Below are 12,701 nucleotides of genomic sequence, written 5' to 3'. Positions count from 1 at the left end.
CAGCCCCTTTTGGGTTGTAACTGCGGCTCCTCAGAGGAGTCAGGTGCCTTGTGGAAGAATTTAGGAACAAATTTTCAAAAGTAACCACTGATTTTGAGGATCTTCCATTTCCCAGTGGTAAGGGAGGCTGCCAGTCTGTCACAGAGGTTGTGGTTTCCGTGACTTTCTGGGACCTCCGGGACATCTGCAGCAGCTGTGTGGGGCTGAGCCTCAGGCTGTCCAGCTGGGAGAGCCCCCAGGCCTGCCACACTTGCCCTTGCTCAGGTGGCCCCAAGCAGCTTGACCAGAGGGGATGCCAGAGCAGCAGAGGACCTGGGCACTGCCCTGGAGCAGCGGTCTCGGATCAGCCGCTGCACCCTGGGGGCCATCCTCTAGAGTAGCAGTGCCGCCCTGGTGTCCCCCAGGGCATCTAAGATTTAATCGGGGTATTTATAGTACAGGTCAAGGGTCTACGAATTTTTGTTTATTGACTATGACCTGTCCATAACTTTTAGTAAAAATACCTGTCATTAAAACACAGCCTTCCTCATTGGCCACATGAGATACCCTGGCCTGGGTTGGTCAGATATTCCTAAGCATCCACAGCACCTATGGAAGTCAATAGTAGCTGCAAAGTGAAGGCCACCATTTTGGCCAACATCAAGGACTGAACCAGGGGTCTCGGACCTAAAAGCAAGAGTCTCTGCCATTTAAATTAAAAAGGTAGGAAAGAGCTGTAACAGACTCGCAGCCTCTGCAACTTGGACATAGAAGAGGACTTCTAACACACTGACTGGTGGGTTACACACACCATCTAGGAAAATCAGATCCAAGTTATTTCAGTGGCCACTTTTGAAAATTTGGCCAATAATCCTTAATGTGAATTGAGAAGCAATGCATAGACATAACTCTAAAATCAAATGTAGGCTTAATAGTCTTCAATTACAGGGCTCTGTCCTGCACTTGCATTAGAATTTAACTCACTTTCCCTATACTCCTACGGGCATTCTGCACAAAAAAATTACAGATTCTGCAAACACTATTTTAAAGCTCTGCAAAATTCTGCACATTTATTTGTCAATAAATTAATTTGGAGGTGCCAGCATGGCAGTGGGGAGCACAGGTCACTGACTGCAATGAGGTGGAAGATCGCCCAGCCGCCCTCTCTCTCCCGCCAGACATAGACTCAGTGGTGAGACTGCACCTGACACTGACACAGTGCAAGGACCAGGCCTGCCCCAGAAACACCCTAGGGCCCTGCCCCTTTACATCAAGCACACCCATGGGTCACACATATAAGAGGTTTGGGGAAGCTAAGCTTCCCCCAAAAATGCTGGCCATGCAGGAGAGCAAATGCCGCGGATATTGCGCGGGTCACCTTCTTTTGGAGGCACACTGGCCTGCAACCTTTGGACTGCCAGAAGCAAAACTCCCTAGAACTGGGAGCAACTGGTGCCCAGTCTGTGGCCCTGACCGCACTTCACCCCAGGCTCCAGCCCCGCTCTGCATCTTCCCCCAGGGACCTGCGCTCTCGCCACCTCTTTCCCATAGGTGCCTCCCGCCCACCATGGAGAGGAGCAGCTGGCCAGTACTCAGGGGAAGCAGCGGAAAGAAGCAGGGAGGGGGGCATCTAGAGAAGAGGCAGAGGGAGTGAGGGTGGTCTTAGGGGAAAAGGAGCAAGCAGCGGGTGGGCCTCGGGGAAAGAGAGGGAAATGAGCTGAAGGGGCCTCAGGGAGGAGGCAGAGTGAGGATGGGGCCTCATGATAAGAGATGGAGTGAGGGCAGGGCCACGGTCTGGGTGACTGTGACCTCCCACTTTCAGGGAGCTTCCAGCATTTGTGAGTAAGCCTCCCCAAATGGAAGACTCACATGCAGCCCATGAGTGAACCAGGTATGGGCAGGAAGGCTCAGCCCAGCAGGATCCAAGTGTGGATGGGTTTTAGTGTGTGTGTGTGGGATCCAGGTGTGAGATGAGAGGTTCTGGGTGGCGTAATCAGTGTGGGCAAATCACTGGGGGGCTCGGTGAGAGGGAGATCTAGATACACGGGCTCGTTGTGACATTCTGGGTGCAGAGGTAATGGGACTATGCAGGGAGATCTAAGTGAAGGTGGTTGGGGCTCAGCTGGAGGGGTCTGGGTATGGGGGACTGTCATAAACAGATAGCTAAGGGTTAATGTCTCTTTCACCTGAAGCACCTGACCAGAGGACCAATCAGGAAACCGGATTTTTTCAACTTTGGGTGGAGGGAATTGAGTGTCTGAGTCTTTTGTCTTTTGTCTTTGTTTTCTGGCTGCCTGCTTTCTCTGAGCTTTGGAGAAGTAGTTCTACTTTCTAGTCTTCTGTTTCTAAGTGTAAGGACAAAGAGATCAGCTAGTAAGTTATATGGTTTCTTTTCTTTGGTATTTGCATGAATATAAGTGCTGGAGTGCTTTGATTTGTATTCTTTTGGAATAAGGCTGTTTATTCAATATTCTTTTAAGCAATTGACCCTGTGTTGTATCATCTAATACAGAGAGAACATTTGTACTTATTTTTCTTTCTTTTTATATAAAGCTTTCTTTTAAGACCTGTTGGAGTTTTTCTTTACTTCAGGGAAATTGAGTCTGTACTCACCAGGGAATTGGTGGGAGGAAGGAATCGGGGAGATCTGTGTGTTGGATTGCTAGCCTGATGTTGCATTCCCTCTGGGGGAATAGGAAAGTACTTTTTGTTTCCAGGATTGGGAACAGAGAGGGAGATTCACTCTGTTTGGATTCACAGAGCTGGTGTCTGTGTATCTCTCCAGGAGCACCTGGAGGGGGGAAGGGAAAAAGGATTATTTCCCTTTGTTGTGAGACTCAAGGGATTTGGGTCTTGGGGTCCCCAGGGAAGGTTTTTCAGAGGGACCAGAGTGCCCCAAAACACTCTAATTTTTTGGGTGGTGGCAGCAGGTACCAGGTCCAAGCTGGTAACTAAGCTTGGAGGTTTTCATGCTAACCCCCATATTTTGGACGCTAAGGTCCAAATCTGGGACTAAGGTTATTACATGGTGTGCAGCTGGTGGGACTAGAATCCAGAAGCCAGTAGGAATATTATATTTTTCTTTTCTCTGCTAAGGGCTTTTTAGCAGAGAGAAGCAGTTGGTTTTAAAAGGGAACCAGAGAGAATTTTTTTTTCTGCTCTCTCTCGCAGTTTGTGGCTTGCATGTTAAGGGTCTTTTGTCATGCAATAGCCCTCCCATTAGGAGGCAAGTACCGGCACTTATATGCATGCAAATAAAGTGGTTTTTCTGGTTTCCCTTCATTGAACATTAGCTAGAGAGAGAAAAGGAAAATTAGCTAAAAGCACTGTTGCTAGGCAGACTTCAGGAGGCAACAGAGAACCTGCAGTTCAGAAGATAAACACCGGAGGGCACCCCAACACAAGAAAACAGGAACCATGACTTCTAAGGCAAAAATTGACGCCGAAGAACAAATCAAAGAAGCTGAACACAGGCGACAGATGGAGATGAAAGAAAGAGAAGAACAGATCAAAGAGGTAGCCTACCAAAGAGAACAGGCAGCCAAAGAGGCAGCCAAAGAGGCAGCACACAAAAGAAAACTAGAAGAAGAAGAGGTGGCCTACCGAAGGAAACAAGCAGAAGATGAGTTGGCCCACAGAAGGAAGCAAGAAGAAGAGGAGGCGGCCCACCGCCGAGACATGGAAAAACACCAAAAAGAAATGGAAAAACAACAAAAAGAGAATGAAGAGAAGGAAAAACAGAGAAAACATGAACTGGAGATGGCAAAAGCTGGGCTGCCTGTGCCAGCCAACCCTAACAACCCGGCGCCAAATATTGCTCCACAGCACAGGAAATTTCCCACCTACAAGGCAGGTGATGACACCGAGGCCTTCTTGGAAAACTTTGAAAGAGCCTGTCTTGGGTACAGCATTCCCGAAGACCAGTACATGGTAGAATTGAGGTCACAGCTCAGTGGACCTTTAGCAGAGGTGGCAGCTGAAATGCCTAAGCACCAAATGAATGACTATAAACTTTTTCTAACCAAGGCCAGATACAGGATGGGGATAACCCCAGATCATGCCCGTCGGCGCTTCAGAACCCAAAAGTGGAAACCAGAGGTGTCATTTCCCAAACACGCCTACTACATTGCAAAAAACTATGAGGCCTGGCTAACAGGAAACAACATTCAAACCTTGGAAGAACTGAACCTCCTCATACAAATGGAGCAGTTCTTGGATGGTGTTCCTGAAGACATCACGCGGTACATACAAGATGGAAACCCCAAGAATATCGCTGAGGCGGGGGAGATTGGAGCCAAATGGATGGAACTGGCAGAAAGCAAGAAAGCTACTGTCAAGGGGAACGATTACCCCAGGGGGCACACAGACCATAAACCCTACAACCGAGGACAGCCAAAGACCCCACATACCACCCAAGTAAAGCCACAGATACCCTACCCTTCAACCTCGCCAGTCTCCAGTAACTCACCTCGGCCCAGTGACCCATCAGATGGAAGATGCTTTAAGTGTAATGAACTGGGACATATCAAGGCCAAGTGTCCCAAGAACACCATGCGAGTGCAATTCATTACACCACCATCACACCAAAGATCCCCAGGCCCGGATGCCTCTCAAATACCCTTGGAGCGAAGGGAAAATTTGAGAGTGGGCGGAAAGAAGGTTACTGCGTGGAGAGACACGGGGGCACAAGTATCAGCTATCCACCAATCCTTCGTTGACCCCAAATTCATCAACCCAAAGGCCAAAGTGACAATTTACCCCTTCATGTCACAAGCTGTAGACTTGCCTACAGCTCAACTGCCTGTCCAGTACAAAGGCTGGTCAGGAATGTGGACTTTTGCAGTCTATGACAATTATCCTATCCCCATGCTACTGGGGGAAGACTTGGCCAACCAGGTGAGGCGGGCCAAAAGAGTGGGAATGGTTACACGTAGCCAAACCAGGCAAGCTTCCAGACCCATTCCTGTTCCTGAACCGTCCACAGAGGCCCCGTCTGTGTTACCAGAGACCCAGACAGAGGTAGTGGACCCGGATTCCATGCCTACCACTGAAACAGCCACAGCATCTCCAGTCCCAGGCCCGGAACTGGAACAGCAACCAACACCAGCAAGTGCAACTACATCTTCAAACTCAACGCCAGAGGGCGCCAGCGAGCCAAAACTGGCAGAAGCAACAGACAGCCATACCCAAAAGGCTCAGCCAGAGCCTGAAATACCCTCAGGTGCACCAGCGGAGAGCGGTTCACCAGTAACGGAAACAACCCCATCACCTACATCGCTTCCAGAGGGACCAAGCCCAAGTCCACAGTCTGAGGAAGAACTGGTGACCCCAGCCTCAAGGGAACAGTTCCAGACTGAGCAGGAAGCGGATGACAGCCTTCAAAAAGCTTGGACGGCGGCACGGAGCACCCCACCGCCTCTCAGCTCTTCTAATCGATCCCGGTTTGTTATAGACCAAGGACTTTTATACAAGGAAATTCTTTCTGGTGGACACCGGGAAGAATGGCAGCCGCAAAAACAGTTGGTGGTTCCAACTAAGTACCGGGGGAAGCTCTTAAGCTTAGCCCATGATCATCCCAGTGGCCATGCTGGGGTGAACAGAACCAAGGACCGGTTGGGGAAGTCCTTCCACTGGGAGGGGATGGGCAAGGACGTTGCCAAGTATGTCCGGTCTTGTGAGGTATGCCAAAGAGTGGGTAAGCCTCAAGACCAGGTCAAGGCCCCTCTCCAGCCACTCCCCATAATTGAGGTCCCATTTCAGCGAGTAGCTGTGGATATTCTGGGCCCTTTCCCAAAAAAGACGCCCAGAGGAAAGCAGTACGTACTAACTTTAGTGGACTTTGCTACCCGATGGCCAGAAGCAGTAGCTCTAGGCAACACCAGGGCTAACACTGTGTGCCTGGCCCTAACAGACATCTTTGCCAGGGTAGGTTGGCCCTCTGACATCCTTACAGATTCAGGGTCTAATTTCCTGGCAGGGACCATGGAAAAACTGTGGGAAACTCATGGGGTGAATCACTTGGTTGCCACCCCGTACCACCATCAAACCAATGGCCTGGTGGAAAGGTTCAATGGAACTTTGGGGGCCATGATACAAAAATTCATCACCGAATTCTCCAATAATTGGGACCTAGTGTTGCAGCAGTTGCTGTTTGCCTACAGGGCTGTACCACATCCCAGTTTAGGGTTTTCACCATTTGAACTTGTGTATGGTCACGAGGTTAAGGGGCCATTACAGTTGGTAAAGCAGCAATGGGAGGGGTTTACGCCTTCTCCAGGAACTAACATTCTGGACTTTGTAAGCAACCTACAAAGCACCCTCCGACACTCTTTAGCCCTTGCTAGAGAGAATCTAAAGGATGCTCAGGAAGAGCAAAAGGCCTGGTATGACAGACATGCCAAAGATCGGTCCTTCAAGGTAGGAGACCAGGTTATGGTCTTGAAGGCGCAACAGGCCCATAAGATGGAAGCATCATGGGAAGGGCCCTTCACGGTCCAAGAGCGCCTGGGAGCTGTAAACTACCTCATAGCATTTCCCAATTCCTCACTAAAGCCTAAAGTGTACCATGTTAATTCTCTCAAGCCTTTCTATTCCAGAGACTTACAGGTTTGTCAGTTTACAGTCCAGGGAGAGGATGCTGAGTGGCCTGACGGTGTCTACTACGACGGGAAAAAAGACGGTGGCGTGGAAGAGGTGAACCTCTCAACCACCCTGGAACGTCTGCAGCGGCAACAAATCAAGGAGCTGTGCACTAGCTTCGCCCCATTGTTCTCAGCCACCCCAGGACGGACTGAACGGGCATACCACTCCATTGATACAGGTAATGCTCACCCAATCAGAACCCCACCCTACCGAGTGTCTCCTCATGCCCAAGCTGCTATAGAACGGGAGATCCAGAACATGCTACAGATGGGTATAATCCGCTCATCTACCAGTGCATGGGCATCTCCAGTGGTTCTGGTACCCAAACCAGATGGGGAAATACGCTTTTGCGTGGACTACCGTAAGCTAAATGCTGTAACTCGTCCGGACAACTATCCAATGCCACGTACCGATGAGCTATTGGAAAAGTTGGGACGTGCCCAGTTCATCTCTACAATAGACTTAACCAAGGGGTACTGGCAAGTACCGCTAGATGAACCTGCCAAGGAGAGGTCAGCATTCGTCACCCATGCGGGGGTGTATGAATTCAATGTCCTTCCTTTCGGCCTTCGAAATGCACCCGCCACCTTCCAGAGGCTGGTAGATGGTCTACTAGCTGGACTGGGAGAATTTGCAGTTGCCTACCTCGAGGATGTGGCCATTTTTTCAGACTCCTGGCCCGAACACCTACTACACCTGGAAAAGGTCTTTGAGCGCATCAGGCAGGCAGGACTAACTGTTAAGGCCAAAAAGTGTCAAATAGGCCAAAACAGAGTGACTTACCTGGGGCACCAGGTGGGTCGAGGAACCATAAACCCCCTACAGGCCAAGGTAGATGCTATCCAAAAGTGGCCTGTCCCACGGTCCAAGAAGCAGGTCCAATCCTTCTTAGGCTTGGCCGGATACTACAGGCGATTTGTACCACACTACAGCCAAATCGCTGCCCCACTGACCGACCTGACCAAAAAGACCCAGCCAAATGCAGTTAAGTGGACTAATGAGTGTCAAAAGGCCTTTACCCAGCTTAAGGCAATGCTCATGTCTGACCCTGTGCTCAGGGCCCCGGACTTTGACAAGCCATTCCTAGTAACCACGGATGCATCTGAGCGTGGTATAGGAGCAGTGCTCATGCAGGAAGCAACAGATCACAACTTCCATCCTGTCGTGTTTCTCAGCAAGAAACTGTCTGAGAGGGAAAGTCACTGGTCAGTCAGTGAAAAGGAATGCTATGCCATTGTGTACGCCCTGGAAAAGCTACGCCCATATGTTTGGGGACGGCGGTTCCAACTACAAACTGACCATGCTGCACTAAAGTGGCTTCATACTGCCAAGGGGAACAGCAAGAAACTTCTTCGTTGGAGTTTAGCTCTCCAAGATTTTGATTTTGAAATTCAACACATCACAGGAGCTTCTAATAAAGTTGCTGATGCACTCTCCCGTGAGAGTTTCCCATAATTCAGTAGTTAAAAAGTGTTCTTAAAATGTAGAAGTCTGTTAGTTATATACTTAGTAGTATATGTAAAGGTGCATGTGTTGTATTAATCTGTTTATTTTCAAGTTCTAGAAGGAAATCGCCGCCAGTGAGCTTCCCCACTGTCTGCAATTTGGGGGGCGTGTCATAAACAGATAGCTAAGGGTTAATGTCTCTTTCACCTGAAGCACCTGACCAGAGGACCAATCAGGAAACCGGATTTTTTCAACTTTGGGTGGAGGGAATTGAGTGTCTGAGTCTTTTGTCTTTTGTCTTTGTTTTCTGGCTGCCTGCTTTCTCTGAGCTTTGGAGAAGTAGTTCTACTTTCTAGTCTTCTGTTTCTAAGTGTAAGGACAAAGAGATCAGCTAGTAAGTTATATGGTTTCTTTTCTTTGGTATTTGCATGAATATAAGTGCTGGAGTGCTTTGATTTGTATTCTTTTGGAATAAGGCTGTTTATTCAATATTCTTTTAAGCAATTGACCCTGTGTTGTATCATCTAATACAGAGAGAACATTTGTACTTATTTTTCTTTCTTTTTATATAAAGCTTTCTTTTAAGACCTGTTGGAGTTTTTCTTTACTTCAGGGAAATTGAGTCTGTACTCACCAGGGAATTGGTGGGAGGAAGGAATCGGGGAGATCTGTGTGTTGGATTGCTAGCCTGATGTTGCATTCCCTCTGGGGGAATAGGAAAGTACTTTTTGTTTCCAGGATTGGGAACAGAGAGGGAGATTCACTCTGTTTTGGATTCACAGAGCTGGTGTCTGTGTATCTCTCCAGGAGCACCTGGAGGGGGGAAGGGAAAAAGGATTATTTCCCTTTGTTGTGAGACTCAAGGGATTTGGGTCTTGGGGTCCCCAGGGAAGGTTTTTCAGAGGGACCAGAGTGCCCCAAAACACTCTAATTTTTTGGGTGGTGGCAGCAGGTACCAGGTCCAAGCTGGTAACTAAGCTTGGAGGTTTTCATGCTAACCCCCATATTTTGGACGCTAAGGTCCAAATCTGGGACTAAGGTTATTACAGGGACTCAGCAGGGGGTCTAGGTGCCAGGGGAGTAAGGCTTGGTGGGAAGGGAGTCCAGTTGCAGCTGGCTGGGGCTTGTGGTTGAAGGTGGTCCAGGTGCAGGGGGGTGGGGCTCATCAGGGTGGGAGTTCAAGTGGGGGGGTCTGGGTGCAGGGGGCAAGGCACAGCAGGGTGGGAGGTTTCTGCTGGGAGGCTCACCAGCATGGTATGGGGTGGTTAGATGCAAGGGAATTGGGCAGATGGGGAACAGTATGTGGGGGGCATGTGCAGAGCTTCTTGTAGCTGGGGGAGGTTTTTGGGGGGGCGAGTGTCTGATCCAGCTCTGGTCCCAGCTGCTCCATGCAGGGGAAGAAGAAATCTTATCTTCTCCCACCCCTAGTCCGGACTAGCAGCTGAGCCTGGTGCAGATTAGGAGCTACTGGCCAGGGGGTCCCCAGCTCTGCCTGCTGTGACTTACCTCTCTGCCAGCTGCTCTGGGTGTCCAAAACGACACGCCCATGCAGCTGGTAAGGGCATATGACTGCTCTTGCAGCTTCCCTTTGCTTCCCTGTCAGAAAGTCATTTTTCTGCAGGGAAACAAAGAAATCTGTGGGAGACATGAATTCTGTGCACATGCAGTGGCATAGAATTTCCCCAAGAGTGCCTCTCTAATTTCTATAATCTCATATAACATACAAGATATGCTTTGGAGAGACACCAAATATGTTTGTGCCTCAATTAGCAAACATTTTACATGTATTTAGTTATTAGAGGTGCAAATGCATCTGCATATGACATATTCCTTAACAAAGTATTGGTTGCATACCTGAGTGGAAGATGGGTGCTCCTGCATACATCGATGGGATCTCTGTGACAAGAGAGAGATAAAGGGAGAATTCTGGCTGCAGAATTGGCAGTTGGGAAGGAACTGGGAAGAAGAGAAGGGCATGGGAAAAGTCAGAAGAGAGAGAGAGCACGCACATGGGGAAAGGCTTGGAGAAAGAAGTATTTCTTTACACAAAGCACAGCCAACCTGTGGAACTCTTTGCCACAGAATGTTTTGAAGGCCAAGACTATAACAGGGTTCAAAAAAAGAACTAGATAAATTCATGAAAGATAGGTCCATCAATGGCTTTTAGCCGGGGTGGGCATGGATGCAAAACCATACTTTGAAGTGTCCCTAGTCTCTGTTTGCCAGAAGCTGGGAATGGGTGACAGGGGATGGATCACTTGTTGATTACCTGTTCTGTTCATTCCCTCTGAAGCACCTGGCTTTGACCATTGTCAGAAGACAGGATACTGAGGCAGGTGGAAATTGGTCTGACCAATATGGCCGTTCTTATGTTCTCATGGAAAGAAAAAGGATGGACAATACTTTGTCAACAAGAGATATGGTTGCTGAGGGGGAGAAAATTCTGGGCTTGAAAGGAAGGAAATAGCAGAGCATAGTGACATACCTCACCTCGCTCATAGTGTATCTATTACTCTTGATGGAAATTATCTTTGTAGAGAAGGATATTGATATCCAAACCCATAAAATTCTCTCCCAACCAAATGCTAAATTGAAAGAACAAAAGTAGCACAGGGCACAGGAATAAAAGGATTCAGATTTCATATAAGCCCTGCCTAGGCTTCATCAAGTGGTATTAGTGCTCTTCCATCATCTTTGTTTGGACTCCAGGGGCCAAATTCATCCCTGGTGTAAGTCTGCTACATTTAATAAAATTGCACTAGAAATTCACTTAGCCCAGCATGCAGCATTTTTGTTGTCCGTGAAAGCATGCGTTTCAGAAAAATCATTTGCAACTTGTCTATCAGATAAATGATCACTTTCCTTCTACCACACTGCAACGCATCAGCAATGCATCTAGGAGGCACATGTTGCACCAATCAAATAGAATAGCTGACTTGGACAAGCCTTTTCTTCTGGGCAATTTCTCTAAATAAAATTTAATCTGTATTTCACATTCTGATTTTCCTGTCTCTTAAGACAACATTTAAATGGGTTAGCACTTTAAAGAATAGCCCCCCTGTGCCAATATCTGGGCATAAAAACAAGTTTAAAAAACCCACAGAATAAAAGTTAACACTTATCACAAAAATGTTTGTATTGACTATTAGTTCTAAAGCCATTATGAAATATATGGTCTCACTGAGGCTGTGTGTAAAATAAATATGGTAACCACTATACTATGAAAACAGCTGATACTATATTATCTTTCATTTCCTATTTGTACTGTATTATATATTGTAAATTATTTGTATTAGCATAGCACCTAGGTATCCACATCATGGACCAGAATCCCATTTTGCTAGGTGTTGTGAACAGAATAAAAAAGATAGTCCTAATTATATATGTAAAACTGCTTCTTTATATTTGTCGAAGAAAAACCAGTCATTAGTTCGTGATTTGTTGTTAAAGGTTTGTAACATTCCTGTACAAGTACATTTTTAAGCTTTTGTTTCAGAAAGATGTAAATGTAACTCTTCTTTGGGTAATGTTGATTATAACAAAAGAAATATAAATAGCTTCTCATCTTTAAAACATGTACAAGACACTTGCTGAAATAGCTTGGATGGGAGTGTATTAGGCTAAAGAGATATGGTAAAAGTCCCATTGTTCAATCCTAGGTTGTGGAACTCTTTCCCTCCCCACCCCCACACTCCCTTTTTATCTACAGCCTGGATTCTGCAGATACTTGCAGATATGAACAGCTTCACACACAGCAGTAGTCCCAGCCATTTTCAGGATCAGGGCCTAAATTCTTATCTTGATCACTATAACTGGCTAATAACTAACAGTGTGATTGACTTTCAATGGTACTTGTGCTTCTCACTTACTCCCGTGGTTAGGAAAACCCCACCCCAATGCAAGCTGTTCTACGTCTTTAAGCAGTCTTTAACATTTTTATGACTTTAACACTTATACCTGAAACACAGTACATGGAGATTTGGTGAATTGACCCACATGTTAGTTCAGTGTGAAATTGAAATGTCACTATTTAGATCCTATACAATTTAATTTTGATAGGAAAATATACTATTGAGCCCAGTTGCACCAATCAGCAAAAATACATTTCTCCTGCATGTATTTTAGCAAGTGTGTGCAAATATTAATTTTTTCATACAATGCCAGCCTCTTTATTAAAATTGCAGAGAACAATAGAAGGTCGGGACACCCACAGTTTGTTATAATTGCTGAAATTAAATAAAATCACTCAGAGGTCATTTTGTTTCAGTTAACTACATTTTCCAATTCTGATCTTTCCAGAAAGAGGCTATATTGTCCTACAACAAAGTCATAAATTGCCATGCAGGAATATGGGTGAGCAACTGGGCTGAAATTCTCAAGAAAATAGGACATACCCAACCTATTTGCAATGAAATTAAGGTTGAAAGATTACGTGTTAATTGGCAAACCTCTTGGATGTTCCTGAAGAACATGTTGGCTGTGCTAACTCTTCATAGTGCTGCATACTCATGGTGCCTTTCAGTCTCTTAGCAGTATTGGTTGCTTGGCCATCATCTTAAATAAATAGAGCAAACAATATTTTAAGGAGCAGTAAGTATAGTATTAACATTATTCAACATACAGAATGATGAAGC

At 46.7% G+C, this 12,701-nt stretch overlaps 1 protein-coding gene across 7 annotated transcripts in view; it reads right to left on the bottom strand.

Annotated features, from left to right (window-relative positions):
* The window catches only part of VOPP1 (VOPP1 WW domain binding protein), a 194,294-nt gene that overhangs the window by 93,795 nt on the left and 87,798 nt on the right, over nucleotides 1-12,701 (bottom strand). The gene's annotated exons all lie outside the window — the stretch shown is intronic.

This window comes from Gopherus flavomarginatus, chromosome 2, assembly GCF_025201925.1.
Source record: "Gopherus flavomarginatus isolate rGopFla2 chromosome 2, rGopFla2.mat.asm, whole genome shotgun sequence".
In the NCBI taxonomy this organism is placed as follows: domain Eukaryota; kingdom Metazoa; phylum Chordata; order Testudines; family Testudinidae; genus Gopherus; species Gopherus flavomarginatus.
This window is presented reverse-complemented; position numbering and strand designations above follow the sequence as displayed.